Genomic DNA, 27,827 nt, shown 5'->3' with positions numbered 1-27,827 from the left:
TGCTGGCTGTCTCTCTCTCAAATAAAATCTTAAAAAAAAAATCCCTATTAAAAAAAAAAAAGAACACAAAAGAAAGCACCACATACCTTGGCTAATGTTCCTGAATTTAGTCTTCACAGAGCCCTTTCCGAGGAAACCTGTGCCATTTTACACAGAGGTTCTCATTCCACACCTGGTGCTTAACTACAATGAAAAAGACACAGCCACAGAATGCCAAGAGCAGAGATGCCAAGAGGAAGAGGTGACACAGGTCTGAATAAAGTTCAAGATGCTCAGACCACTGTAGGGTTATTAGTTGGCTAGGGCTGCCATAACAATGTACCATGACAGAATGGCTTACACAACAGCAAGTTATTTCCTCCTAGTTCTGGAGGCTAGAAGTCTAAGATCAAGGCGTTGGTGGGTTTGGTTTCTTCTAAAGGCTTTTCTCCTTGGCTTATAGATGGCTGTCTTCCTCTGGTGTCTTCACATGGTCCTCCCTCTGTGTGTATGTGTTCTGTCTTTTAACCTCCTCTTTTTATAAAGACACCACAAATGATCTCATTTTACCTTAATCATCTCTTTAAGGGACCTATCTCGAATTACTGTCACATTCTTAGGTACTGGGGGGGTTAGGATTTGATGAAGATTCTCACCTTGACCAAACTTTGGTCAGGCTCTTCTGAGCTCTCTTTTTCACTAGGCTTGACCTTGGGCTCCCATGTCCTTCCTTGTAGACTATTTCTAGCAAGAATCCTGCTTAGTCAGTTTAACAAGAAACTCCCATCTTTGATATCTGATCACCCTCAATATCTGTTCGGGTTCCTCGTCATCCACCTTCCCCCGATGATATCTAATCACCCTGGCCTAACTTCAGCAAGAATCCTGTCCGGTTAGTTTAGACAGAATCCTCCCTTACCTATAATATTTCCTCTTAGTAATTTTCTGTCCACTGATCCCCATTCCTGCTTTGTGGCTACAAATTTCCATTTTTCTTTACATTTGAAGTTGAGCCCAATCTCTCTCCTCTACTACACCCTCCCCATTGTCCTGGCCCCTATACCTATTGTGATAGTCCCCTGAATAAATTCTGCTTTAGTATTTCTTAACAAAGGAGTGATTTGAATGAATAATGAACAAATAATTTTCTCTTAACAGACTTCAACATATTAACTTTGGAGGGGACAAAATTCAGCCCATAACATAGGGTCTCAAAACTATGGGGAAGATATAGTAAGGCAGTTCCAGCTATGAATTCCTCCTTCAGGAAGAGGGGGAGGGCAGAAAGAAGAGAGAGAGAGGGGGGAAGGGGGAGAGGGAGAGAGAGGGAGGGGGAGAGGGAGAAGGAGGGAGGGAGAGAGAGAAGGTTCTTAGTTTTTTCAGAGTTCTCTAGGAAGACATCAATTGGGGGGGGCAACCTGAAGCTCTGCATTAGGGAGTAAGGAGGGGAGAATGGGACAAAGTGTCTTTCTATGGGACCACATTTCTGTGTGGTTTAAGAAAAATAAGCTCAAGGGAAAAACAAAACAAAAGAATGCTGTGACATTCTGCCATATGTATCTCATGGCAATTTAAACTCCCACTACTATTCCGCCACCAAAAAAGCATTTTTATAATTATTATCAGTTATTGATTGCCTACTAGTTTAGCCCAACAGAGAAGTTAAGGGCAAGAGCCCTAGAGTCAGACAATCTTGCATTTGAGTTCCAGCTCTACCACTTACCATGTGACCATGAACAATTCAACTTCTCTGTGCTTCATTTTTTCATCTGGAAAATTTGAATGACTGTGTCTTCCTCAGAGGGCTCTAGTGAGGGTTACATGAGATAGTAAAGATTATTGTCATTTATTATTAATATATTTCAGGGATTTTATACAGTAGGTATTTAATATATTTTATCTATTTTAATCTTCTACAAAAATCCTTTGAGGTATATATATCATCAGCCCCATAGCGTCCTAGTATCTCACCTATCCCTGCTGTCACTGCAGACAATTTCCATGAGGAGATTCATGAAAGATTTGTTCCCTAAAACGGATGGTAAGAGACGCTTCAAGATCAGCTCCTTCCTCTCCTTTTGGATAGTACATTCTATTGAGTCGTTGCTCTTCTGGCACAGTTCCTATGACAACCTCTCTCTGGGATATTTTTCTGCTCAGCCATAGTACTTGTGGCTCTTCTGGTTACAAGGGGGAAAAAAAGAAGAAGAAGAAGAAGAAAGAAAAGAAAAAAATCCATCAAATAAAGCCTTACACAAAGGGCTTTGTTAATGGGGAATCTCATAAAGGAGCCATGATGCTACATCAACCAAGGCAGTAAATTGCTTTAAACTGTTTTTGTTTAAATGTTATAAAGCCCATATACACTCACTCTCTCCAGCACAATAATTGAGGACACATACAATTAGATCTCATAGCTACCAGTACAGAGCAAAGCAGAAGTACAGTTTCACTTTGATGTTGGAGCTTTTAAAAAATCTGTTTCTTGATATTTCTTTCGGTTTTACTGTCGGCTGTAACTTGCTTTACAATACTGTGGTATATAAACATTAGGAACTCTGTGTGAGCAATTTAACTCTAATCTACCTACACCCTAGGGATCAATTAGCATATGACATGGCCAAATAGAATTAACACCCTAAGAAATGGCCAGGTGGCATTCAAAAGTATTTTTGTCAAAATCAACTTCAGGGGTGCCTGGGTGGCTCAGTTGGTTAAAGGTCTGCCTTTGGCTCAGGTCATGATTTCATGATTTCAGGGTTCTGGGATCGAGCCCTGTGTTGGGCTCCCCATTTAGTGAGGGTCTGCTTCTCCCTCTTGCTCTCCCCCTATTCATGGTCTCTCTCTCAAATAAAAAAAAAATCATTAAATAAAAATCAACTTCATAAGTTTTATTATTGAGTGTGTTAGAAAGAATTTCTAATTGGCAAAATTAGTGGAGTTTAAGTTATGTGATCGTTAGGAGGTGGGCATCTCCATCTTTGCAGGAACAACGTATATACAAGTATCTATCCTGGTCATTAGTTCATACTAGGGGGACAGTTCATACCAAAGGTGCATATGGTGCTGCACCTCTCCCATCAGTGGATGATCCTGTCATCTGATGTGACCAAAAGACCTGACCCTCCCTCCAGCAGAATATGCCTGTCTTCATCTTGAAGACAGCCTTTCATGTAGAGACTGGTCATTGGGTCACGGTTGAGACTGATAATATTCCAAGTATACACAGACTGTATGATTGTTTTGTGTCTGCTTACCAGCTAATATTTGTTTGCTTGGAATAACATGGTCCGAAATGTGCTTTTGCTACAACTGCCTGGTAAAAAGGTGGTGGGTTGGAAACCCAGAGCTGATACCCACGGTAACTAGTGGAGAGTTCTGATAAAGTTCAAAATTACCTGACCTTCGTGGAACAGAAAACTGGGTCACATTGATTCAAATTCTCATACTCTATTCTGCAACACATACCTTATAATAATCCTGTTTACCTGAATTTCCTCCTGCCACACAGTTATTCGTCTTCACTGATAGGCTAATTGATCTTTATGCAAGTGTAGTCTACTGGTCAGAATATCCAGGCAATGTAGGAATGCTCTTGTTTACATAACCATCATTCAGATATTAAGTTGTGAATCCTCATGCTAGCTCCCAGATTTTTTTTTTCCCCTTCTTAATAGACTTTATTTTTTAGAGTAGTTTTAGGTTCATTACCTTCTCACATACACACACAACCCCCCTTACTATCAACATCCCCCACTGGATTGGCCTATTTATTACAACTGGTGAACCTACATTGACACATCATTATCACCTAAAATCCATAGTATACATTAGGGTTCACTCCTGGTGTCGTATATATAAAAATATTTTTTAAGTAGGTTCCCCACCAGCACAGAGCCCAATGCAGGCCTTGAACTCACAACCCTTAGATCAAGACTTGGGTTGAGATCATGAGTCAGATGCTTAACTGGGTGTCTTGTATTCTATGGATTTTGACAAATGTATAATAACATGTATCCACCATATCAGTATCATACAGAGTAGTTTCAATCACCTAAAAATCCTGTGTTCTGCTTCTTCATTCTCCCTTTCTCTTACTCCTTGGCAACCACTGATCTTTTTTTGTCTTGATAGTTTTGCCTTTTCCAAAATGTCATATAGTAGGAATTACACAGTATGTAGCCTTCTCAGGTTGGCTTCTTTCACTTACTAGTATGCATTTAAGGTTCCCCCCTATCTCTTCATAGCTTGATAACTCATTCCATTTTACTGCTGAATAATATTCCATTGGCTGGATGGACCACAGTTTATCCATTCACCTATGAAAGGACATCTTGCTTGTTTGGTTCCAAGTTTGGGCAATTATGAAGAAAGCTGCTATAAATATTCACGTGCAGGTTTTTGTATAGATATAAATTTTCAACTCCTTTGGGTAAATACTAAGGAGTGTTATTGCTGAATCATATAGTAAGGGTATGATTAGTTTTATAAGAAACTGCCAAACTATCTTCCAAGATGACTGGGCCATTTTGCATTCCCACCAGAAATGAATGAGAGAGTTCCTGTTGCTCTATATTCTCACCAGCATTTGTTCATTGTCAGTGTTCTGGATTTTGGCCATTCTGATATGTGTATAGGTGTAGCTCATTAGTGTTTTTTTTTTTTTAAGATTTTATTTATTTATTTAACAGAGATAGAGACAGCCAGCGAGAGAGGGAACACAGCAGGGGGAGTGGGAGAGGAAGAAGCAGGCTCCCAGTGGAGGAGCCTGACGTGGGGCTCGATCCCGTAACGCCGGGATCACGCCCTGAGCCGAAGGCAGATGCTTAACCGCTGTGCCACCCAGGAGCCCCTCGTTAGTGTTTTAATTTACATTTCCCTAATGACACATGAAGTAGAGCATCTTTTCATATGCTTATTTGCTGACTGTATATCTTTTTTGGTGAGATGTCTTTCAGGTCTTCTTAAATCAGGTTGTTCATTTTCTTATTGCTGAGTTTTAAAAGTTCTTTGTATATTTCAGATAATAGTCTTTTTCCAGATACTTCTTTTGTAAAGATTTTCTCCCAGTCTATGGCTTGTCTTGACAGTCTTTGACCAGACTCATTTTTAATGCAGCAAAAACATGTATATTTGTGCATTGGATTTATTCACTCTTTTATTCATTCAACATGTATTTATTAAGCACTTGCTAAGTATGAGGCACTGTGCCAGGCATGCAGAAGGCAGGGGTAACCAACACATAGACATTGGGTTGCTTTTGCCTCTAAGCCATAACAACTCACATTTTAAATCCTAAAACTTGCATTGCACCCTTTGTGATTTATCCTCTGAAATACTGTGGAGCCTGTCCTCTCCTCTTTATTCCCACCAACTACCCTAATTATTCTCCTTATTATGGTAGATATTCACAACTAACTTGTCTCATTTTTCAATGAGAAAAATTCCTTCCAATTCCTCCTCTCTGTAGGTGACAATCATCCTTCTAAAATTTAAATGCAATCAGGTCATATTTTTGGTTAAAAAAGCATGTATGACCTACAACTGGAATGGGCATCAGTTTCATTCCACAACATTGGATAAGAAACATCATTTCTCTTAACTTCTCTAAAATAGTCAAGTTATGCTGAGCAATCTTCTACTTAGTTGGTGAGAAAGTCAGTTTCGGTCTTTTGATCAGGCTCATTCTTTCCACCAAGAAGTTTTTGAAATTTACAAGGATCTCACACACTACATTTAAGAATGGGCCCTCTGGTCTTAGTCTACAATGCTCATTACTGACCTTCACCTTGACTGTATCCAGATGGTCCTATGAAAGTAGGTAATGTCAAGTCTAGCTCTTCAGAGAAAGAGTTTTTGCCCAGCAATATAAAAGCCTCTGAAATGGGGACACCTAGGTGGCTCAGTTGTTTAAGTGTCTGCTTCAGCTCAGGTCATGATCTCAGGGTCCTGGGATTGAGCCCTCCCCACCCCTGCTCATGCTCTCTCTCAAATAAATAAATAAAATCTTTTTTTTTAAGATTTTATTTTTATTTATTTGAAGAGATAGAGACAGCCAGCGAGAGAGGGAACACAAGCAGGGGGAATGGGAGAGGAAGAAGCAGGCTCATAGTGGAGGAGCCTGATGTGGGGCTCGATCCCAGAATACCGGGATCACGCCCTGAGCCGAAGGCAGACGCTTAACTGCTGTGCCACCCAGGCGCCCCAAATAAATAAAATCTTTAAAAAAAAATTTTTTTTAAGCCTCTGAAACAAGAAAAAACAAAAGTTAATCACCTTCTCTGTTGGGAGAAAATAAAAATACATAAAACAAGAGAAACAAAAACTCTAGCTAGTATTTCACATTATCCTGCCTCATGGAGAGAACCCAAACCTATGTCTATAGTGTTGCTAATGAGACATATCTGCACTTCCCAATTTCACCTACATCCCAAAGTGTCCTGGAGCAGGTTCACATCAGCTTATAAGAGCCAAGTGTTAAACTTTCAGGAATGTTGTGAGCCAGTTGTTTCACACAGCTATTATTAAAAATTAAATTATATAAATCTCACTCCCTCTTCCCTCCCACCTCCCTAAAGAGTCTTCCCATCCCCATCTGAGCTCCCAAAACACTTTAAAAGTACTTGTATTACAATGAATCTGACATTGTTCCTAATTGTTGTTTTCAGTAAAATATCCCCCAGACTATGAGCTTGTCAATAAGATTTTTTATTTGTATTTGTCTCCCCTGGTCCTAGTAGAGCGCCTGGCACATGGCAGGAATTCAATAACTGGTGACTGAGTGAGGGAATGACTAGGAGGTTAAATCTGTTCCCTTCCTGATATGCTGGGATCAGCCCTCTATCCAGCAGCATTCAGTTTTCTAGATCAAGCCCTGAATGCAGAGGAACCTGAGTCCTTCCATTCTTGAATCAGTCACCACAGGGAAAGACTGGTTTCCCTCGACAAGAGATGTGACTTTCATTCTCCAAGGCTTTTACTCTGGGGGAGGGTTAAAGTGCAGAAGAAACACAAGTAGTAAAAAACCAAGAAACTTTAACAGTTCCCTGAGGTACAGAAAGCTGATTAGAAGCACCACATCCATAGCTAAGGCCCATGTGGCTGGTTGGTAAACCAGTGCAGGGCTCTCTTCAGCCCAATCAATATTTTGGAGGCAGGAAGTGGATTTGGTAAAAACTATGGGCATGGCTGATGTGGTAGCATTTTTGGGTGGGTTGACAGATGGACAAATGGGTCAGGAGGATTGTTCACTGCATAGATACACCTGGGAAATATTCCTTTCATCTTTTAGAAAGACTGTGATGAACATTTTGGAAAATTCATGATAGAAATGTGTCAAAGACCAAAAAACAAAGATTGAAAATGATCGCTTTTGATTTTAGACTATGCAACCCCAAGTACAGAACTGCTTGACCTAATTTCTGATTCCACAAACAGCTTTAGGGAAATTGTCATTGCTTTGCCCTAGTCTTCCCAGAACAAGAACCAAACGTCCCTGAGGATACCAAATGACACCACCCCACCACCACCAAGCTGGCACCGGCAAAGACGTAGGCTATTTGCAGAGAGCGCGCCGCCTCTGCTGTGAGTGGGCAGTAAACTACCAGGGAGATTCATGCTGCCTGCCTGGAGACCGGGTTGCTAGGTGCCTCTGAAGTAGTGAGATCGAGAGGTGTACAATATTTCCCCCACACTTCTTATTTTACACTGTGACGGTTGTAGCCTGGAAACAGAAGTAAAGAATAGCATCTATAGTGTTAGGAATAATGGCCAGCCAAGTGCCCTGTTGGGCAGAAGGAACAGGGTTGAGGCTTTTATCAGGAGTAGAAGGAATAAAGTAATGTGATTTGGTTTCATCATAATTGCTTAAGCAGCCTGGGTGAGAACTAATTGTGAGTTCATCTGGCTCCAGAGAAACCCCACCTCTTCCCTTCTCCAGAATGGTACTAAAATATCAGCATTGCATCACCAGAAATCACTCCCATTGGTGGCCTTTCTTAAGGAGACCAGCATGCTCTGTCTCTCTGAAAGCCACTGGAATCTGTATAGACCTAGGAATTTATATCTTTCCAAGACAAATAAAATATTCCTGGCACTCACTTGTCACTTGAAAACTCAGAGTCCTTGCCCATTATTATATCATAGAGGAAGTATTGTTTTAAAAATGTGGGAGTGATGAAATGCAGAGAAGGAAATGAAAGGACAAGTTATAGGCTCTACATCACTACTCAGCCCTGCCATTGTTGGACTCAGGAAGTCCTGGGTTTCAAAACCAGGCTGTTCACTGATAATATCTTGACACTCTTGGGCTCTCTCATAGGCTCCTGTGGCCCTAAAGAGACAAGTACTTTTGCTCAGAAAGTTGGTTACTTAATTCTCCAAAGAGCAGAGCTAGCATTGGAAGTCACCAGCTAGGACTTGAATTTCATCTAGGTTAGTAGTCCGAATTACAAATCTGGGTGAAAGCTAAGTAATACTGCTATAATATGCTTATTTGGATTTTATGTGAAATCTTGAGAATGAGGTGAGTTGATATATAGTAGTAGAAAGAATATGGATTCAAATCCTGGGTTCAATCTGGGTTCAAACACAGACTTTGATGTTTATGAACTTAGGCAAGTTACTTACTTTCTCTGAGGGTCAGATTCCACTGAGAAATTAGGTAAGAATATCAGTTCCCTTGCAAGATCTATGCAGGATAAGAAATAATAATGTGAAGTACCTCCATGGCACTTGGAACAGAGGATGTACAAGATAAATGGTAGCACATGTCACACTCTGTCTTGTGGTAAAAGAGGCTAATCTGAGTGGTTTTACGTGTGTGACACTGTGGAGGTTACAAAGACATTTCCAGCATGACTCTTGTCTTCTGAAGTAATAACTATTAACGATCCGGTTAGATGGGGGGGGGGGGGGCTAGGGGCAAAGGGGGAGTAAGGCCCATCTGAAACAAGCAGCAACCAAACACTATAGACTTAGATTCTTAACTGCAAGGTACAAAGGCAGAGTAAGAGTTTATAAAAAAGGGAGAACAATGAGGGTGGGGTGATAGCTGTAAGCACTAAACAGAAAAACAAACACAAGTGTGATTTGTCAACCACTAAGATTTACACAGAAATCAAACTGTAGATTTAACAAAAGCAGACCAATCCACTGAGAAGAGGTTCATTTTAGCACGCAAAGACATGCTAGCAAAACCAGCCAGCTCTGGTTGCTAATGCCCCAATGTAACAATCTTGAAGAAGACTGGAGCACTTTGAAAGTTCTAAGCATGGACCTTAAGTGGCCTCACCTGTGGTGAATGGAGATGAGTGACCACCTTTATTTTTCAAGGAAAGTCAGTTTACAGTTAGAAAATGAGGAGCAGAGGGGGCGCCTGTGTGGCTCAGTCGTTAAGCATTGCCTTTGGCTCAGGGCGGGATCCCAGCGTTCTGGGATCGAGCCCCACATCAGGCTCCTCTGCTGGAAGCCTGCTTACTTTCCCACTTCCCCTGCTTGTGTTCCCTCTCTCACTGGCTGTCTCTATCTCTGTCAAATAAATAAATAAAATCTTTAAAAAAAGAAAATGAGGAGCAGAAATAAATCATCGAACTCCATAAAAGGTCCAAACCAAAGTAAATTTTAAAACATATCACTTTATATAGTTAAATGGCTTACTCTACCCATGACTCTGCTGATCTCCCTTGTCGTATATTCTTTTAAATATATGTTGGGCATATGCCCAATTCCATAAACATGGATGAACAATAAATAGTACTTTATTTTCTGAAAATCATGGTAATCTGAATCTGCACCCCCACAAAAATCAAACCATCATTGCTGACCTATCCACCCCACGCCCCGCTGTTTAGTGGGAGACAAGGAAAGAAAATGCAACAGTACTAATGAGGTTATACCCATGCTTTGTATTTTATTTTATTTTATTTATTTATTTTTTAAAGATTTTATTTATTTATCCGACAGAGATAGAGACAGCCAGCGAGAGAGGGAACACAAGGAGGGGGAGTGGGAGAGGAAGAAGCAGGCTCATAGCGGAAGAGCCTGATGTGGGGCTCGATCCCACAACGCCGGGATCACGCCCTGAGCCGAAGGCAGACGCTTAACCGCTGTGCCACCCAGGCGCCCCCATGCTTTGTATTTTAGACAGATTTGTCTAAATACCATATGAACTTGAATATAAATGATGCTTTCTCCAAAAATTATTCCAAAGGAATTGCCTTGTATTTGAGTCTTTACAAAGTCTTTCCTGTTCTAGGAGGCATATTTCTGAATAGATGGTATAGTTTTTCCCAAATTTTTTCTTAGAGATAAAAATCTACCTAATATTTGAACCTGTACAATGTCTCTCCTGTTATGAGAGACCTCTTCAATTATCCTGATTCAGTCTCAATCAGTGGCAGTTTAAAATGCTTGTAGAAGTCAGCTGATGAAGTTGATTTTAAAAAAAAAAGGAAGCAAAAATATTTTCCAAATTTGAAATTATTTCTGGAGGTATGAATTCTATGTAATCCTTTTCCCCAAATTCATATGTTGAAATCCTACCCCTCCAAGTGATGATATTAGGAGGTGGGGCATTTTGGAGGTGATTAGGTCATGAGAGTAGAGCCTTTCATCAGTGGGATTAGTGTTCTCACCAAACACCAAATCTGCCAGGACCTTGGTCTTAGACTTTCCAACCTCCAGAACCACGAGAAATAAATGTTGGTTGTTTAAGCCAGTCTATAGTACTTTTGTTATAGCAAAAGTTATATTCAGTTATATGTTTAAGCCAGTCTGTAGTACTTTTGTTATAGCAAAAGTTATATTCAGTTATAGCTGAATAGACAAAGATAACCCACATATGAAATAAACCAATTGTGGAGTAGACATGATGAGTGAAAATATACATTTGTTTATATTTTTCTGAGACCCCACTAAAACGTGGTAAATGTTTTTTTCAAGACATCAAATCATAAGGACAAAGAATGAGGAAAGACAGGACATCAAAATTTGCAAGTAGGGACGATTAATGAAAGTTAACTGATGTACCAGATCGGACAGTGCTGGGTCCCAAGATGGTGGCAGGAAAGCTGAGAAGCACTGGGGCACCTGGCTGGCTCAGTCGGAAGAGCATGTGACTCTTGATCCTGGGGTTGTGACTTTGAGCCCCATATGGGGTGTAGAGATTACTTAAATAAATAAAACTTTAAAAAAAGCTGACTAGCATTGATTACAAACAAGTTTTGGGAACCGATGGCACTGGACAGCTCTGGAAGTAGGACTGAAGGTAGAGCAAAATATAAGACGCAGAGCCTCAAATCCCATATTTGGGGGTGCCTGGGTGGCACAGCTGGTTTAAGTGTCCAATTCTTGGTTTTACCTCAGGTTGTGATCTCAGGGTTGTGAGATTGAGCCCTGCATCAGGCTTGGTACTCAGCTCAGAGTCTGAGATTCTCTTTCTCTTCTTCTCCCCTCCCCCACCCTGCTCACACACGCTCTCTCTCTCTCAAATATTTTTAAAAATTCCCTATTTACCCAAAACAAACACAAAGCCTAGAAGTTTATTTTCTAGCAAAACTAAGCCAGAGAATCCTGGGAGAGTTGGGGGGCTGCAATACTAAATAGAAAATTAAGAACAGGTGGATGTTGGCATATTGCGAATGAAAATTCATCCCCGCCCCTAGTCCTCTATCTCTGCCTGGCTCTCAGAATGGTAGCAATCAAAGCTGAACCTTCCAGGAAAAAGTTCAAAGTTCTTTCTCTAATGAATCCAACCCAATTCGCTAAGAAAAAAAATGAAAGAGAAACCATAGGCCTGTATTATTGTCCAATATAGTAGCCACTAGCCACTTGTAATGATTTACATTAAAACTTTGATTAATTAAATTAAGTAAAATTTAAGCATCAGTTCCTCAGTTGCACTGCCACATTTCATGCAATGGACACATATGGTTAGTGGTTAGGATACGGGACAGTGTACATGCAGAACACATCCATGATCGAATAAAATTATATTAGATAGTGCTCTTCTAAACAGATCTCCCTACAGCGAAGCCAACAATCTCCACTACCACATTCTAAGTGTGCCACACTTTTAAATATGTGCAAATACAAAGGACCACCAGATACCTAAGACATCTTTAATACAAAAAACAGAGTCACAGTATAAGCAAACTGGAAGAACCAGACAATACAGAGAGAAGAAAACATTACTAATATCTTCATGGAGGGAAGAGAAGATCCTGTTTCAATGAAACAAGTATAGCCTGTTTTAAAAAAATTAGTAAGCACATATAAGGAACTAGAAATTTTTTTTTTTAAAGATTTTATTTATTTATTCGACAGAGAGAGACAGCCAGCGAGAGAGGGAACACAAGCAGGGGGAGTGGGAGAGGAAGAAGCAGGCTCATAGCGGAAGAGCCTGATGTGGGACTCGATCCAGTAACGCCGGAATCACGCCCTGAGCCGAAGGCAGACGCTTTAACCGCTGTGCCACCCAGGCACCCCAAGAAACTAGAAATTTTAAAAATACAATGGCATAACTGAAAAACTCAATAAAAGTGTTAGAAGATAAAAGTGGAGAAATCTCTCAGAAAGCAGGCCAAAAAAGATAAAGAATGGAAAAGAGGAGAAAAAAATGAGAAAATTAGAGGATAAGTTCACAAGTTCAACATTCAGACGAAAGGACTTCCCAAGAAACAGGACAGAGAAAATGAGGGGAGAAAGTTACTTATGAAACATTTCAAGTGTATTTCCCAGAACAGAGTGTCCTAAGTATGCAGACTACAAGAGAACCCAGAGTACCCAGGCAATAGCTGAGAATAAACCACACCAAAGTCATGTCATTGTGAAATCTTAAAACATGGAGACAAAGGCAAGGTTCTGGGTGGGGCTGGGGAGCAGATGGTCACCTAAAAAGATGGAGAATGTGAGTAGCTTTGGATTTTTTCAACAGCACACTGGAAGTAGAAGAGCAACACCTTAAAAATTCTGGGGAAAAATATTTCTCAACATAGATGTCTCTATTCAGCCAAACTATCAATGAAGTGTGACGTAAAATAAGATGTTTTCAGACATTCAGGGGATCAAAAATATTGTATCACCTGCACCCTCTTTCAGATAGCTACTTAAAGACTATGCTTCACAGTGGGTAAACCAAAAACAAGGAAAACATGAGACCCTGGAAACAGGAATTCTATAGGGGAGAAAGGCAGAAGAAATTATAGAACCCTTGTTGAGAACTCCTCCAGGGTCACAGGTGTGGGGAGGGGCATATGCAATGCCAGAATACCTCATGTATCTGTACATACGAAGAAGAGATTTAAGCAACTGGCAGATAGTTTCTTTCTTTCTTTTAAGATTTTACTTATTTATTTTAGAGAGGAAGGGGAGAGAGAGTGAGAAAGTGAGCATAAGCGGGGGTGGGAAGGAAGGTTTTTGGGGGGCGGGGCAGAAGGAGAGAGAAAATCCCAAGTCCACTCTGTGCTGGGTACTGGGGGCAGAGCCCCATGCAGGGGTCGATCCCACAACACCAAGATCATGACCTGAGCCGAAATCAAGAGTCAGAGGCTTAACCGACTGAGCCACCCAGGTCTGCAAAGCAACTGGCTGAGAGTTTCAATTAGAAATACATAGAAAACTAATTTTTTAAAAATTTGAGGACAACTATTTAATCCAGGGAAAATACATTTGTGAGTGGGAGGAATAATCATACTTGTATAAATCATTGCGTTCTACAAGGCATAGCTGTGAATAGCATTTATCATCATTATAATAATGCAATAATTTTGCTCTAACCCAAATTATGAAATAACTATAGTAGACAGATGGGGAGCAAAAAAAAAAAAAAAAAAAAAAAAAGCATGTGATAGAGTAGGGTATAAACAGGAGGACTAAAGAAAAACCATCTTCCAAAATGGGATGTATTAATAGATAATGACTGAAATTTAAAAAAATCAAGAATAAAAATATTATTTACAAACAGAAAGGTCAGTCATATACCCAAGAAAAAATTAAATAAAATAAAAGACCTGAAAGTGGTTGATTCTGGGTAAAAAGAAATAGATGAGAAAGACTAAGGGTTGTTTTTGTTGTTGGTGGTAGTTTGTATTATCCTGTTGACTTATTTTATTATTTAAACTTTGTGCACCTATAACTTTGATTTATAAAAAATTGAAGGGGAAAGAGCCACAGGGGGAAAAATCCAAACCTGCTATCCAGATATTATATGAATAACTATTTGTAGCTTGGTGAAATTTTCCAGTGATAGCATCAGACTCAAATTCCCTCACCGCTAAGGTTGCCATCTTTTCTTCTGAGCTTCCTGTAAGTTTCTGTTCAACGTCACGCTTCCTGCTTCCAAATTCTTCCATTCAATTTCCCTATGCCCCCTGCCCATGTTTGCTTAGAGTTATAAACCTAGGACTTCTACATACTCCTATATACTCAATCTGCACCTCTAATTTTAACAAAATCTTTAAGAACCAGAAGTACGTCTTGTGCTTCTTTGAAAACCTAGCACCTGATTCCATTCTTGCAACAGTATGTACACATATACATATTTCCTGGTGATAATTTATTGAACATAGATGATTTGATACAGTCACTTTGTACATGTCATCTAATTTAATGCTAAAACAACTCTGCAGAGTGAGTTTAATAATTGCTATATTACAGATGAAGTGGAGGGAAAATAAAGGGCAATGAAAATTTTGCCATAACTCTGGGTGTAAGATATCACATTTCTTTATTTTGTTTAAATGCAATCGAGCTGCTTAGAGCAGCAATCAGCTGGCCGGAAATTCTATTTCAGTCCTTACTGGACTGACCTCCTCCATTCACATTTCCAGGTGATAGAAAGGTTGGGAATGGGGATGTATTCTGCACACCAAAATACTGAAAGAAAGGCTTATGGTCTCCACTGATCCCCACTGATATGCTCAATGTTTGGGTCACATGATCTGTTCCTGAGGGAAGTTGTATTCACAACTTGAACAAGGGTCTCTGTCATCTCAATTCCTGAGGCCATGGCTCCTAGAGTCCCTCCTCCCTAGCATCCTACAGCAATCAACCCAACTGGGAGTTAACAAGCAGGACCTGTGCTACCTTTTTGGGAAACCACCTAAACCCTCTTCCTCCTGCTGGACCCGAGGAATTGCTTGCCTATATTCAGTTCTATTTCCATCCCCAATATCTCCCTGCCCTGCCAAAGCTCTTATCTTTCTTCTCTTCCAGAGAAGAGAATGGGTCCCCACAATGGATCTAGTCTTTCAAAAGAAAACCAAAAAAAAAAAAAAAAGAGGAATGAAACTGCTCTCTGGCAACATCTGCTTTCCATTCAGCAACCCAAAGCCCCTGGGGCAAAGGAACACAATGGTTTGGCTACTTTCTTGGAATGGGAAAGGGAAAAATACCCTTAGCAGCGAAAACAAAGATTTTTTTTTAAATTATAAACCAATAAAATAAAAATCCTGCCTTGACACATATAAATACACATATACATATACCATAGATATTTATATAATTATATTCATAATATACACAGTTGAATGAATGCCTGTGTGAAAAGATTTTCATTGTAAAAGCAGTAATTTTTATTACAATGACCTGTCTTATTCTCCAGTCTTCTACTATTGCCTTTGAACCACATTCCAAACCCAGGGAAAAAACATGTTTATAAAACTGCAAAGGTCAAGGCCAGTAATGGAAATTGATTTTACATGCTCAGCGGAGTGTTTTTAAAACCATGGAACGGTCTAAGGGAAAAGAAATCTATTTAATTACTCGACAGTCTTTTGTAGTCCATTAAAAAGGCTCCACAATTGTCTACCTCTCCTGAACCAACTTAACATAAATCCCTCCCATTAAAGGAGCACTTCTTAGAAATTGCACAGAATGCACCCTTCTGAAGAGGTGAAAAACTCCAGAGGATGAACTCAAACTGAGAATAATGATTCCTACAAGAAGACAAGCTGCTTCCTTTAAATGTTTTTAATGAGGCTGAAATTTTCACTCAAAGCTCCTGCCCAATACCTGAGTAGCTGGTCCCTTTGAACTTGTATTTTTCTCCCTTCACCGTCTGTTTGATAAGATGATGGTGAAGAAATCAATAGCCTCTGTTTCAGGAGCAATTATGGTGCATTTTTGCTTTCATTCTTTTTGAATTTCAGTCTATCACGGTCAACACTGAAAGTCTTTTTCCTACATGCCAAAGCAAATTCATGGTAATTTGAAATATGATTTTACTGTAATTAACAACTGACTGCTTTTTAAATTCTTACCATTTTAGATAGGAAATAAAGAAGAAAATGGTATATAAATTAGATTCAAGGAGCTGTATATCTGATCGACTACTTGCTTATATAAGCAAGTATGCTTACCTTGATAAGTCAATACTCAAATGAGTCTTCTGGGACAATTGTTCTCCAGCTAGGGAGGTCAGACTGCAAGTTCTTCTAAAGATCATTGTGTTCATTAGATCATTAATTGAATTAATTCCATTTAATTAAAGTTCTTGAATAAGCACATAGTCAAGCACTATTGTCTGGAATTTTAGTCTTTTTAGACAAACCATAATTAATTAATTATGCATTAACTATACAGTATCTATTTTAGGACAGTAATGTGGAAACCATGATAAATGGCTTGTACTATCACTGCTAGTTTGAAACAAATTATATTTTAGATGCATTTATAGTGCTCTCTCCCCATACTAACATGACTTCAGTATGTTATAATTGTTATGTCCAGGTAGGTTCTCATCTAAGGCTTCTTTCACCTTCTTGCCTTCACTGAAATTTAGCTTTCTCCTGATTCCAGTGAGGGCTGCTTCCTTCTACTAGTCCTAAACCTACAAGAGAGTTGCCATGTTCTTTTTCCAGACTGTGGTTTTCAGCTTTAGGAAAAAACAAACAACAAAAACAAAACAAAAAAACAGCCTCAATAATTTCTATTATTCTTCTGAAATTCATGTTATTTACTTATATTAGTGAGACCCATCTTAGTCAGTTATCCATGACCTTCCATAAGGTTTTAAATCACTAGGTCAGTTTTCTTCTCCATCTATGATCGGCTAACAAATGGAACCACAAAATATACCCATGCTCTCATCCCTGGAACCTGTAAATGCTACCTTATTTGGAAAAGGAGTTGATGTGATTAAATTAAGAGTCTTGAGATGAGATTGTCCTGGATTATCTGTACGGCCCCTAAATGCTGTCACATATGTCTTAGTAAGAGAGAGGCAGAGGGAAACTTGACAAACACACACAAAAAGGCAGTGTGAAGATGAAACAGAGAGAGTTGAAGATGCTGGCCTTGAAGACTGGAGTGATGCTGCCACAAGCCAGGAATGACAGTAGCCATCAGAAGCTGAAGAAGAGAGGGGCACCTGGGTGGCTCAGTCAGTTAAGTATCTGACTTCAGCTCAGGTCATGATCTTGGGGTCCTGGGACTGAACCCCACATCCGGCTCTGTGCTCAGTGGGGAGTCTCCTTGTCCCTTTACCCTTCCCCCTGCTCTTGTTCCTCTCTCTCAAATAAATAAAATCTTGAAGAAGAAGAAGAAGAAGAAGAAGAAGAAGAAGAAGAAGAAGAAGAAGAAGAAGAAGAAGAAGAAAGAAGAATCAGCTAGAAGAGAAAAGGAACCTAATGTCCCTTAGAACTTTCAGAGGGAGCACAGCCCTGCCAACATCAACAGTCCAGTGATACTGATTTTGGACTCTGGCCTCAGAACTGAAAGAGAATAAATTGCTGTTGTTTTAAGCCAGCAAGCGTGTGGCACTTTGTTATAGAACCATAGGATATTAACATATTATTCCATTCTTTACTTCCATTCTCTAAGACTTTACCACTTATATTGTGCCATGAAGTCACATAGAAAACCAATAGAAAAGGAATCATAAAAGCCCATGAATAGTCTCAAGAACAAGGGAGTGATCAATATCTTTAAATATTATCAAAAGTGTAAAGATTTTAAAGCGTCTGTTAGATTAGGCATTTAGGAAGTCTTTAGTAACAAAAAGAAGAATAATTTCAACATGGTGGTAGGGATGGCAGTCCATATCCAGTATCCAGTAGATTGAGCAGTGAATAGGAACTTGAAAGACAAAATCAATAAGGATAGATCTGATTTTCAAACATTGTGTTTGCATATAGAAAACAGATATATAAGACGTTTATCTGGAGTAGAATATAAACCCAAAGTTAATTATTCTTAAGGGGGAGACTTGAGGATATTCATAAGAAAACAACCAATAGAGGCAGAAGACAGAACACACAGGAGGGAAGAAACTTGATAAAATGAGGTCTCTGAAGAGGTGGGAAGGCTAAGAACAGACTATGTTAAAAGATCAGGCATGAAAAGATGTAAGGACACTGCTTCCTCTGAGATGGGAATGAAGCAATAAAAATGGGTATAGAGGCAACTAATTTTGTGTTAGCACGTGGCAGATTACCATTTTCTATCTGTATGCTCCGTAACAATGTGACCAGGTCATTCCCCCACCAAAAGATGGTCATTCTCCTACCCTTAAATCTAGGCTGTTTTTAGTGACTTGCTGGACCAGTAGAATACAACAGAACTGACATTCCAGCACCTCCAATGCTTATGTCCACTTTTTGAAACACTGGATCTTGGGACACTCCCTTTCAGACCTAGCCACCACGCTGTGAGCAACCACACGGAGCCACTGGAGAGGCTGGCTCCACATAGGTGCTCTGGTCAACTGCCTCAGCCCAGCTCTTAGCTTATAACCAACAACAGTTGCAGCCTTGTGGAAGAGACATCTTGGGCATCCAGCCAAGTCAAATCTTCAATTGTCTATGGGCCAAGTTGACTGTCTTTGGTCAAGCTGCAATCACATGAGACACCCAAAATGAGAAATGCCCAGCTGTGCCCACCAACCCACATAAACTTAAGAGAAGAATAATTGTTTTAAGCCACTAAATCTTGGGATGTTTTGTTACCCAGTCAAGGCTAATCAGAACAAAGAAGAATGGGAAGTTAAAAGAGAGTTCAAGCTTTATTTTCTCTTAGTTGAGTAGAATGCTAAATGATTTGGAATAGCTAATATGAGGAACGAAACAGATAATTGATCAGGGTCATGTCAAAAAATTATTAAACGTTGTCAAGGGTCTAATTCTTGTCATAGACGTAAATCTGTGATGGCATCAATACCCTTTATGATTTTTCTCTAGTAGAATGCAAAAGATCCACATAGGTTTGAGGTTCAGCAGTGCAGATAAACAAAAAAGCAAGGGACCAAGAGAGCAGAGGGTGCTGCCCAGAAAGTGGTTAAGCAGTAAAACAGTGCCCAGGAGCAGGGCCGACTGATACTTTAGGCATGCAGTTTAGGGTCCACAAAAATGTTTTAATTTCTTTAAGAATCAGAAGAAAAACTTTCAGGCCAAAGCAAATGTTATATTTACCTTTTATTTATAAGTGTAAATGTAAAATATACCATTTTTCTTTTGTTAATGGAGAAACGGGCCTATGAAAGCAAAAATGCCTAAGTCTCATGAAAGTCATTATGTGGTTCTGCCTAGGAGAGACAGACAATATGAGAAAAAAAGGAAGTTAAGGATCAGAGGTCTTGAGGAAACTATTATGAATTTGTAGTCAAATTAGGATAGCAAGAAACATAAAAGGATAAGGGATTGTGATGAGGCAGTGGAATGTGAGAGGTTTAAGTTTTCAGAAAAGGAGAAGAGGATGAGAAGCTCCAGGACATGGTGGTGAGAGGTGGGAAGAGAGGTGACTGTTGGAGCAGAGGAGATCAAGGACCAAGGTGGGTGGGAGTTTGAAAAGGTCATCAGCACTGAAGTGATCCAAGATGGTGGCAAGAGTTAGAAAGGCTAGGATTTCAGATGGACTAAAACTTTTTATATAAAAATTAAAGTACTGGAAGAAACAAAGTCATTTTTTTCTTAGTTGACATTTATTGGCAAAATTCACCCTAAGTGGAATTTTGAGAAGGTCCTTAATTTTTATAATAATAAAATATTTTTCAAGTATTTTTTCTAACAAAACTAATGTGAATTTCTTTATTTTTTTTTAAATTGAAGTATAATTGACCTAAAACATTACATTGGTTTCAGGTGTACAACAGAATAATGATTTGGTATTTTTATATATTGTAAAATGATCACAATGTCTAGTCAATGTCTGTTACCATACATGGCTATAAAGTATTTTGTGTATGTGATGAGAACTATCAAGATCTACTCTCAACAACTTTCAAATATGCAATATAGTATTATTAACTATGGTCACCATGTGGTACAGAAATTTTTAAAATTAATTTCAAAATAGGAAAAGTATAGGCATGACATAAAATAGCAAAATGGAGAGATCAGTAAACAATGCAAATAAATTTGTTCTCCACAACAAACATCAAAACCCAAATAACCATTCAACAAACTAGTAAAAAATGTATTTCAATTCATATATCAGTAGAGGTCTATTTTCCTTATCATGTAAAATCCTGTAACGAAACAGTAAGAAGATAGGTAGTGTTCTGAACCCCATTCTAATGTGTGGTGTTTTTTTCCCACTCCACCAGTCAATCCTCTGACACCAGCTAGATGTCCTACAATTCAACTCAATTCTACCACCACCCAGAGATTGCATTAGATTCCACAGGTTAAGGGCTCAGTTCCACAAGACTACCCTCCACTTTATATACCAATCACAAGTTCAGGTTAACAGTGCTTCTGCCTGATCAGCTATAAATTAGAAGATCCCACAACCCCCTGCTTGGGTTCTATTAATTTGCTAGAGCAGCACACAAAACCTACATGATTACCAGTTTATTACAAGAGATATTAAAGGATACAATCAACAAGCTGATGAAGAGATACATAGGGTGAGGTCCTGAACAAAGTATCTTCTGTCCTCGTGAGGCGCAGCATGGTGGTATATGCAAGAGTTCTGTCTCACCAACTCAGAAGCTCTCTGAAATGACTCCTTCTGGATTTTTATGGAAGCTTCATTACAAAGGCACAATTGATGAAATCATTGGTCATTGGTGATTGATTCAACCTCCGTCCCCTCTCCCCTCCTCAGAGGACAGGAGAATGGGACTGAAAGTGCCAACCCCTTACTCACATGGTTGGTTCTCCTAGCAACCTTAGGTGGGGTCCAAAATCACCTCACTGACATAACAAAAGACATCTTCACTGCTCTCATTACCTAGGAAATTCCTAATTCCATAGGTTTAAAAAGCTCTGTGCCAGAGGCACCTGGGTGGCTCAGTTGGTTAAGCATCTGCCTTTGGCTAGGGTCAGCTAGGGTCATAGTCCTGGGGTTCTGGGGTCCTAGGGTCCTGGGATCGGCACACTCCCAAGTTGAACTCCCTGATCAGTGGGAAGTCTGCTTGTCCCTTTCCCTCTGCCCCTCCTTCCCGCTCGTGTTCTATCTCTCTCTCAAATAAATAAATAAAATCTAATAAATAAATAAATAAATAAATAAATAAATAACTCTGTGTCAGAAATGGGGATGAAGACCAAAATATGTATTTCTTATTATGAATCACGGTATCACAATATAGGCAAAGGAGATGGTCAAGAAATCACAGAAAGGGAAATAAAGAGCTAAGCATTTGAAAAGATGTTCATCTTCACTCAAGGTAGGAGAACCGCAAATTAAAACTTCAATGAAATAATTTTCAATTATCAAACTGGCAAAGGGAAAACAAAGAATCAAATATTGTGTTGGCAAGGATAATGAAACACTGACTCTGAAACATCACTGATGGGTGTGTAAATCAGCACACAGCCTATGGAGAGCAATTTTGTCACTATCTACCACAACTTTTAAAAAGCAAATAACTTGACCCAGCAATCTCACTTCTAGGAACTGATGCCACAAATAACTTGCAAATATAAAAGATGACACAGGTAAAATGCTATGAATAGTAGCCTCATTTGCAATAGCAGAAGACTTTTTTTTAAGAAGGAAAATCTGTATGTACTAACGGGAAAAATTATTTAAAATATTTTGTTAAGCAAAAAAAAAGAAGTTTTCAGAACAGTGTCTATATAATATCTTAACACTTGTATATTTCTAAGAAACAATTTATACATAAATATGCATACATATACATAAATACATATGATTCTACTTTCATAAAATATCTCTGGAAGGATATCCAAAAATTGGAGATGATAGTTCCTTCCCAGAGAGAGGTAGTGGGGACCTAGAAGACATGTGAGGAAGACAATTTTCATTTCACATTCTTTTGGATGAGGAACCACTTGTCATAGTCCTCAGTAATCATGTAAGTGACCAGATTAGTTGAGGTAGGGTAGTGCGTGTTAGAATGGAGTATCATACAACTTAAAAAAAAAGGACATGGTTGGAGAGTCAAGGTTTGGAAGTACCAATGAAAGTCTAAATGAATATCACTTCCTGGCCCAGAGATACAAATGAAGAAAGAATGGCTAGCATCTTTAAAGAAAGCTGCCTGAGAAGTGATGATGTCAAGGAAAAGCCAAGTTTACATTAGAACAAGAATACAGTGAGTTCCATGAAGAGATTGAGGATGTTGTAGAGAATAGAATATTTCCAGAAAGCAGTAGAAAGGGTTGTGAGAGAGGTCAGCAGTGGGAAGCAATGAGAGGATGACTCAGAGAGGAAAAGCACAGAGCAGGATAGAGAAGACAATAAGAAATAAATGCCTGAAGAGTCCGCATTCTAGACTAAAGGGTGACAGCCATGAAAAGCATAAAAGGAATTAGTAGCTAACAAAGCTCTATGGTTTTATCAGTGTCAGCTGAGCGAAGGCCCCAGGTGACTTAATGGTGTTAGCTTGGTCTATAAATGCTGAGACTGGCACAGGCTAGAACCCATGTGTTATCAATTGTTTGACTATGGCATTTATTCTATGGACTCTTTGCACAGCGGCCCTACTAGAAATTCAGTAAAAAAAATTCTTTCTGTGCCACCAGAAAATTCAACACTAGGTAGTGTGGACCATCTACAAGGAGGGCCTTTCTCCAAACCTCATCACCAACTTGAAATTTCACTTTCTGACCTATTTTTCCCACTCACTCACTATAACTGAACTTGCTTTTGCCTTCACTGAGACCTCTAGTCAAACAGAACAGAGAAGAAATGTTAGAGATCATCTACCCTAGTGGTTCTCAACTCTGGCTGCTCCATAGAAATCATTTGGCATTGCAATAACATGGATGGACATTGAGGGCATTATGCTAAATGAAATAAGTCAGACAAAGAAAGAAATACTGTATGACCTCACTTGTATGTAGAACCTAAAAACAAACAAACAAAACAAAAAACAAAACTCATAGAAACAGAAGCTAGATCAGTGGTTGACAGGGGTGGGAAGTGGAGAGAATGCGTGAAGGTGGTTAAAGGGTACAAACTTCCGATTATAAGATGACTGGGGAATTTAATGTACAGCATGATGACTATAGTTATGTAGTGCATACTTAAGAGTGGCTAAGAGTAAATCTTAAAAGTTCTTAGTACCAAAAAAGGTAACCGAGATGATAAATATATTAACAAACACTACTGCAGTTACCATTTCACAATATAGACATCAAATATATCAAATCATCATGTTGTATACCTTAATTTTATGCAATGTTATATGCTAATTAAATCTCAAAAAAAAAAAGCTGGAGTAAAAGAGAAATCACCTGACATACTCTAAAAAAACAAAAACAAAACAAAAGACAGATATCCAGGTTGCACCTCCCACTCTGATTTAATTGTTCTAAGATAGGGACCAAGAATAATATTTTTTTAAACTTCACCAGGTAATTCTATGTATAGCCAAATTTGAGAGCTGATTTACTTCAACACTTTTGTTAGAAAGATGAAGGAACTAAGGGAGATGACCCAAGGTCAACCCTCTAGAAAATGGAGGGAGGGTTGGAACTCAGGTCTCCTTGCTCTCGGTCTAGTATTCATAGCCTCAATTCATATTGCTTTGACCCATGATTCTATCCTTTCTCCTAGCTTCACTTAGCTCTTTACCTAACCTTAAGGCAAACAATAAAAAATACCAAAACGTGGGCACCTGTCTTTGGCTCAGGTCATGATCTCAGGGTCCTGGGATCGAGCCCCGAGACAGTCTCCCTGCTCACTGGGAGTCTGCTTCTCTCTCTCCCTCTGCCCCTTCTCCCTGCTTGTGCTCTCTCTCTCTAATAAATAAATAAAATCTTTAAAAAAAATATGACAAGCATGACATTCACATGAATCCATATGTCCAGCTATCAACAACTGCCTGAGAAGCGATGTTGAGAAGTGTAAACCCAAACATGGATTTCTGTTCCATTGCAGACTGCTGTGCATTGCTTGAAAGTCACTCAATGGTACCACTTGGTATCACCATATATTCATGCTCTCTAACCTCAGTGAATCCTCACTCTACCCGGCCATCTTTATTTCACCTTTCTTTTTTCCTTGTCATGTTGCCCAGAGAGGCTACTCCAAATCTTTTCTATGTCCCTTCAGTCATCTACCTTAGCTATGTACACCCTCAGCAAACTAATCGATCTGACATTAACGCCATCTATTTCCCTAGCATCTCCTCTGCCTGAAATCATCTCTGTATTTAACCTATCCTCTTACCAAGTCTAACTTTTGTCTGTAATTAGATTTAACCCCTCTTGTTTTTCTCTAGTACATGTCCCATCTTTCCCCCAACTCTTCTTTCTCAGTCAGTCATCTCTTCTCTACTACTTCTTCTCTCTCAGCTTAGACAAATTTAGGAGTTTTTCCCATCCTAAAGGCAATCTTCTTTTATTAAGTTACTATTAAGTAACTAACAACCATCCCTCTTTCTTTCTTAATAAGATACTATTATCCAGCAAGGCAAGTTTAAATGAGTTTTATATTGTAAAGCTCTTAGAAGAACACCTGGCTCATAACTCATAGTAGTGATCTATCTATCTATCTATCTATCTATCTATCTATCTATCTATTATCTTCCCATCACCATCCAACGAAGCTGTATCCATCACTTAAGGCCCTGCTCAAATGGGCTCAACTCCTCTCTTGATCAGCTACGACAGGCCAAATTAATGCATGCTTTCTCATTTTTACCAAATCATTTAGAGCATGTGAATCAGAGCATTGCTTCTGCAGTCCAAGTGCTTGGGTTCCAGGTCTGGTTTTGTCATCTACTTACTACCTACAGACTGAAGTTTGCGACAGGTCCCCCAAAATATGTATGCCATCTTGGCATAAAGATTACTTGGAGTCAAAAGTAATCAAGACACAGCAGGTTCAGGAAAAGCTCTTTACCTCCCCTATAACTGATTAAAAAGAATTTAGGTGGAGGACCTGCTCCAGAAAGAGCTATCACCATAGATAACTACATTATGATATGAACTAGGTATGATAGACAGGGAGGAACCTTGCAAGGTCTGTTTGATCAAAGTGTTTTCTTCATCCCATTGCTTCTGAGTGACCCAGAAAACATTTTTTACCATCTTTTTCATTCTTCTTGAGGACTGCATTCATTCCCTTTGAAGTCCCAGACCCTTAACCCCTTCTCCTTAATTCACGATGCCTTGCTGCCTGTCTTTGCAAATTCCATGTCTGTGTGGATTCCCTGTACATACACTATTAAATTTGATTTTCTCCTGCTAATCTGTCTCATGTCAATTTGATTCTTAGGCCAGCTAGAAGGACCTTGAAGGGGACAGGACATTATTGTTCCCCAACAGGGCTTTGGGCTTCAGTTACTATCAGTAAATTGGCAATGACAATAGTACCTAGCTCATTGGATTACGATGAAATGTCACGCACAGTAGTATACACAGATACATAGCAATGACCAAACTGATGAGGTTTCTACAGCTATGAAGCTTCATTTCAGAGTGGGAAATAAATAAAAAATGAGTAAAAATAAATGTTGATATATAATGTCTTAGCTGATCACCTATTTAAAGGCCTTCTAAGAAGGTGAAGAATGATCAGGGGTCCATTCAATGCACTGGAGGAAGAGAGCCCCTGGTGAAGCAAACAGCATGTACAAAGGACTAGAAGAATAAAAGAAGCTGAAATATTTGCACAACTGACATGTCCTATAACAGAAGCACAGCCAAGGAAGGAGAGAAGAAAATTGAAGAAAGAAACCAGGCTCATAAACCCTGGTAAAAAGATTTTATTGTATTTAGGTTATAATGAGAAGAACTGAAACATTTTAAGAGGACAAACAACATGGTCCAGCTTTTTTTTTTTTTTTTTTTTTTAAGATTTTATTTATTTATGTGACAGAGAGACAGCCAGAGAGAGAGGGAACACAGCAGGGGGAGTGGGAGAGGAAGAAGCAGGCTCACAGCAGAGGAGCCCGATGTGGGACTCGATCCCGGTACGCCAGGATCACGCCCTGAGCCAAAGGCAGACGCTTTAACGACTGCGCCACCCAGGCGCCCCCAGCTTTTGTTTTTAAAAAGAATACTCTAGAAAAGAAAGAAGGGAAGGAAGGAAAAAGAATGCTTTCATTGATGTTTGCAGAAACGAAATATTCTGACAAACCTTTTGTAAAAAGCACCATCTCAAGGAGTTATTTACATTAAGTGTTTTCAGGGGAATTTTTTTCTAGTTTGCAATTTCCTTTTTAAAATGTTTGCATTAAACATTTAATTAATGATTCAAACTAAAAAAAAGAAATATTCATGTTCAGACATTAGAATAATGATACATAAGCACTTACTGGCAGATTATACCTTCTAAAGGTAGCACCAATAATATCTCATCCCACATGTTCTTCTCACAATATGAAGATGCTAGGTCCCCTTCCTTTGAATTGAGGTAGACCTATGACCACAGCAGTAGTGAAACCATATGACTTCCAGGCTATGTCATAAAAGGCAACAGAACTTTGCCTTTATCATTAGAACCCAGCCACCATGCTGTGAGGAAGCCAAGCAGCTACATACATAGAAGAGCCACACACAGGTATTCCAGTCACAGCCCAGTGGAGGTACCAGGTAACAGCCATAATCCTCCAGATGTGTGACTGAATGAGTGAGCCTTCATATGATTCTAGCCTTCAGCCTTGAGCCACTCCAACTGATGCAGAGTAGAGCAGAGAGGACCTACCCTGCTGAGCCCTGCGAAAATGCAGATTTGTGAGCAAATTAAATGTCGTCATTGTTAGTAACTAGATTTTGGGGTGGTTGGTTGCATAGCACTGGATATACGAAGAGTGGGTGTTAATATTATCTCTGCTAATTGCCTATCCAATAGCCACTCCTTACTTCTTAAAAGCAGAACCTCAAAATTTTTTTGGAGCAGAAAAATAACCAGTTATAAAAACCCATTTCCCTAGATGTCTTTCAGCTAGTGGTTGACGTATGATTTGTCTCTGGCTAATGCAATGTAAATGGACATTTACTATTTAAGGCTTCCAGGAAAGCTACTGTATTCCTAACAAAAAGGGACCAATTCTGTTAGTAGGTATCTTATGCCTCCACCTTTCCCATCTTATTGCCCAGAATTTAAATATAATATCTAGAGCCATACTGATTTAATCACTTGCCCACTGAATTCAGACCACCTGAGTTTGAGTCTGTGTGACATTTCAACCTCAGCTTCCTCACATGGAAAATTGGAATAATAACAGTCCCTGCATTATAGGGTTGTTTTGAGGAGAAATAAATGAGATTTAAGGGGTTTTATACATACTGTGTGCTGAAGAAATATTAGCACAGTGAACTGTTATTGACTCTGATTAGTCAATAATCTATTCCTTCTAAGTTGGTAAGCATATCCTTATTTCCTTTCAGGGCAGGACCTCTGCCACTCTTAGGCTGTGTGGGTTTTTTGGCTCAGGCCTCACCCCAACTCCAGGTGGTGCACTGGACACAGGCTTGACCTATTCAACTCATCAC

General features: G+C 39.3%; 1 long non-coding RNA gene across 2 annotated transcripts in view; it reads right to left on the bottom strand.

The window, feature by feature from the left end:
- LOC148110275 (uncharacterized) overlaps positions 1-27,827 on the bottom strand; it is a 48,661-nt gene that overhangs the window by 3,825 nt on the left and 17,009 nt on the right. For both annotated transcript variants that reach the window (XR_015724246.1, XR_015724247.1), the window contains exons 4-6: positions 1,951-2,159; positions 1,703-1,786; positions 87-1,240 (exon numbers count right to left, since the gene is read on the bottom strand). This is a non-coding gene — a long non-coding RNA (uncharacterized LOC148110275). The remainder of the gene's footprint in view (positions 1-86; positions 1,241-1,702; positions 1,787-1,950; positions 2,160-27,827) is intronic.

The sequence above is a fragment of the Ursus americanus genome, chromosome 4 (genome assembly GCF_024610735.1).
Source record: "Ursus americanus isolate L20-20 chromosome 4, mUrsAme1.1.p, whole genome shotgun sequence".
Classification (NCBI taxonomy): Eukaryota; Metazoa; Chordata; class Mammalia; order Carnivora; family Ursidae; genus Ursus; species Ursus americanus.
Note: the sequence above shows the minus strand (reverse complement) of the source record. Positions and strands in the feature narration are given on the sequence as shown.